Source organism: Lotus japonicus, chromosome 1 (genome assembly GCF_012489685.1).
Source record: "Lotus japonicus ecotype B-129 chromosome 1, LjGifu_v1.2".
NCBI classification, from domain to species: domain Eukaryota; kingdom Viridiplantae; phylum Streptophyta; class Magnoliopsida; order Fabales; family Fabaceae; genus Lotus; species Lotus japonicus.
In genome coordinates, this window is record NC_080041.1 from 62,072,334 (window position 1) to 62,076,829 (window position 4,496).

A 4,496-nucleotide genomic window follows, 5' to 3' on the forward strand; every position below is an offset into this window, starting at 1 on the left:
CGTCTTGCCCGATTTGTAAGTGGTGTACAGGGCCTGGTTGGTTTTGTCTTTGGTGCTGGGTTTCAGCTTCGATTCCGTCAGTTGGAACCGATACCCATAAGCAGTTTCTGCACCTAGCAGATTCACGAATGACTTCTCAGTGATGATGATCTTCCTTCCAAGAATGTGAGAGACCACCTGAGTATCATCGCAGTCGGCGTGCTTCCAGAATTCCTTTACCAGTTTCTCATACACCGGTCCTCGAAGTCGGGTTGAAGTAATTTCCCCAACCTTGAGCTTGGACTTCAGGACGAAGATCATACCCATTTGCAGCCAGGTTGTCGAGGTCGAATCTCCATTCTGCCAGGACTTGAAGTTCCTCAGGAGCAAATACGCAGTGAACGGCACAGCCCCGTTCTGCAATTGGAACAATCTGCTCTTGAGCTTGAACTTGTTCTTGTGCCGGGTTCTCAGAGCCCCTTTGACCCGTTGCTAGACCAACTACCATGTGAGGAACTGAGGTGCATCTGCATTAGATCTTCTGGTTTGTCTTACCATTTTGAAGAGGTTAGGTTTGAGGTAGAAGATGAAGGTTGAAAGATGAAGAGAGATCGAGAGAGAAATCGAGAAAAAGGCGGTTTTTGAAAAGCAGAGAGAGCGAGAGTGAAAACCGGAAGTGAAAGAGAACGTGTGTGTATAGTGGGTTTTATCAAATAACCGTTGTTGATTCAAAAAGCACTTTAAGATCAACGGCTGAAAATTAAAGATAGATAGTAACAGTAAAATACACAAATCACACACAGGAGATAAGCATATCTACACGCAATCATAACAGACTGTCACACGGGCACAAGGAACTATGCATCAGAAATTCTGACACACGTGTTGTTGTCTCAGCTTCAGAGTCAGTACCAGTGGGCACACACACTCTGATTGAGTTACCTTCTGGACTAGACATCTTCTGATCAAGAAGTATCATAGTCAGAGGTTCTGATCCATCTTCACTCTGGACAAAAGTCCATGTTTAGATTTTTCAGAATAAAATTAAATCTATCCTCTGCTAAGGGCTTTGTAAAGATATCTGCCCATTGATGGTCAGTATCAACAAACTTCAGAAGAAGTACGCCCTTCTGTACATAATCTCTAATAAAGTGATACTTTACCTCAATGTGCTTTGCCCTTGAATGTAGGATAGGATTCTTACTCAATGAGATTGCAGCAGTGTTATGACAATAGATTGGGATATTGCTCTCAAGGATCTGATAATCCTCCAGCTGATGTTTCATCCAGAGCATCTGAGTGCTGCATATTGCTGCTGAGATATATTCTGCCTCTGCAGTTGATAGTGCAATGGTTGATTGCCTCTTGCTTGCCCATGAGACTAGATTGCTTCCCAGAAATTGACAATTTCCGGAAGTACTTTTTCTCTCTGTTCTATCTCCAGCATAATCAGCATCACAATAACCTGAAAGCTTATACTCTGATGTTTTCTTATACATCAAGCCAAGGTTAGTGGTGCCTTTCAGATACCTTAGGATCCTCTTAACAGCAGTTAAGTGGGTTTCCCTTGGATCTGATTGGAATCGAGCACATAAATGAACACTAAATAGTATGTCTGGCCTAGATGCAGTTAAGTATATAAGTGAACCTATCATGCCACGATAGAGCTTCTGACATACTTTACCACTTATATCTTCTTTCTCCAGAATGCATGTTGGATGCATTGGAGTCTTGGCCACTGTAGATTCCAGCATATTGAACTTCTTCAGAAGTTCTTTAGTGTACTTGCTCTGATGGATATATGTTCCTTCTGGTGTTTGATCAACTTGTATTCCCATAAAGTACTTTAATTCTCCCATCATACTCATCTCAAATTCAGCCTGCATCATCTTAGAAAATTCTTTGCATAGAGATTGATTAGCAGAACCAAATATAATATCATCAACATAAATTTGCACAATTAAGATATCATCTTTATAAGTCTTGCAAAAAAGAGTTGTATCTACTTTACCCCTTACAAACTCATTCTCCAGAAGGAATGAGCTAAGTCTCTCATACCATGCTCTGGGAGCTTGCTTCAGACCGTAGAGTGATTTCTTCAATTTGAACACATGGTCTGGTTTCTTTTCATCTTCAAAACCTGGGGGTTGATGAACATAGACTTCCTCTGAGATATAACCATTTAGGAAGGCACTCTTTACGTCCATCTGATGTAGAACTATGTTGTGATTTACTGAGAAAGAGATCAACAGTCTGATTGCTTCCAGTCTTGCTACTGGAGCAAATGTTTCAGTGTAGTCTATTCCTTCCTGCTGGCTGTAGCCTTGAGCAACTAGCCTTGCCTTATTTCTGACTACATCTCCTTTCTCATTCAGCTTGTTTCTGAATACCCATTTCGTTCCAATAACATGGACACTCTCAGGCTTCTTCACTAAGCTCCAAACATCGTTCTTGGAAAATTGATTCAATTCTTCTTCCATGGCCAGAATCCAATCCTTGTCCTGAAGAGCTTCATCTATGGACTTGGGTTCAATTAAGGACACCAATCCTTTCAGACTCAGCAAGGTCTCTTCAGAGGGTCTGAAGGCAGATCTGGTTCTGACTGGTTCGTCTTTGTTGCCTAGAATCAATTCCTTAGGGTGAGCTGCAGTGATTCTGCTCTTCTTCAGAGTTTGTGAGTTAGAGGGACCAGCTTCTTCCTCTGGTTCATCTTCCTCTGGCTCAACTTCCTCTGGAGCTTTGCCTTTGTCAGAAACATTAATGCTTAAATCTGCAAACTTTTCAACTAGCTTTGACTGGTCAGAGTCAAGCTTATCATCAAATCTAACATGAATAGATTCTTCAATAGTCTTAGCATCAGTATTATAAAATCTAAAACCTTTAGATCTATCAGAATAACCAAGTAATAGACACTTAGAAGACTTAGCATCAAATTTATGCAATCTATCCTTAGTATTGAGAACATAACAAACACAGCCAAAAGGATGAAAATAAGAAATGTTGGGTTTTATGTTCTTCCACAATTCATAAGGAGTCTTATTCAGAATTGGTCTCACAGAGATTCTGTTCTGAATGTAACATGCTGTATTTACTGCCTCTGCCCAAAAATGCTTAGCCATGCCAGTTTCTTGGAGCATGGTTCTAGCCATCTCCTGAAGAGTTCTGTTCTTCCTCTCAACAACACCATTTTGTTGAGGAGTTCTGGGACAAGAGAAATCATGTGCAATTCCCTAGGAATCAAACAGACTCTCAAACTTGTCAATCTCAAACTCTCCACCATGGTCACTTCTGACACGCACAATCCTACAAGCCTTCTCGTTTTGCACTTGAGCAATGAAGGTAGAGAACACAGCATGAGACTCATCCTTGCGGGTTAGAAACTTTACCCATGTCCAGTGGCTATAGTCATCAACGATAACCATCCCATATCTCTTGCCACCTATAGACTCAGTTTTCACTGGTCCAAAAAGGTCGATATGCAGAAGTTCCAACGGCCTTGAGGTTGAGACAACATTCTTTGCCTTGAAAGGGACTTTTGTGAATTTGCCTTTCTGACATGCTTCACAAAGAGCGTCTGAAGCGAACTTCAGATTGGGTAAGCCCCTGACAAGGTTTAGCTTGCTCAGCTGAGAAATCTTTCTCATACTGGCATGCCCTAACCGTCTATGCCATACCCACTGCTCTTCATTAACAGACAGAAGGCACTTCACATTCTGAGCCTCCAACTCAGATAATCTGATCTTATAGATGTTGTTCTTCCTCTTGCTGTTAAATAGAACAGAGCCATCGATCTGACTTACAGCCCGGCAGGACTTTTGATTGAATATAACATCATAACCCTTGTCAGCTAATTGACTTATAGACAATAAGTTATGTGTTAAGCCGTCTACCAATAAAACATTATCAATGCATGGGCTACTATCTACACAAATAGTACCAGTACCAACAATTTTACCCTTTTCATTTCCTCCGAAGCCAACTTCGCCTCCAGGCTTAAGTTTCAGCTCTCGGAACATACGCTTTTCTCCCGTCATGTGACGCGAGCATCCACTGTCCAGATACCATGATTGGTGTTTCAGTGGAGCTATCAAGGATATCTGCAACATAGATAATCTTGTCCTTAGGTACCCACTTTCTGGGTCCTCTTTTGTTAGTTACCCCAGAGGTTCTGATCACCTTGGGTGTCTCAACATAATATTTTAAAGGAATATTTGCATGATATTTAGTCATAGAGAAAGATCCCTTTTTAAGAGGATGTTTAGCAACTTTAGCAGGTACAGGATCAGGCAATATGGTACCAGAGGGAACAAAGCATTCATACAAGGATTTAGCTTTAGACACAGAAGGCTCATTTCTAATTGGTTTAGAATAGCCAATGCCATGCATTCCATTTCTGCTTACGCCATAGATCATTGAAGCCATTAAGCTTCTATCCACGCTTTTAGCTAGGAATCTTTGAAAAGACTTTTCATACTTAGATTCATTTCTACAATCAGAGGCATCACAGGCAACAATTT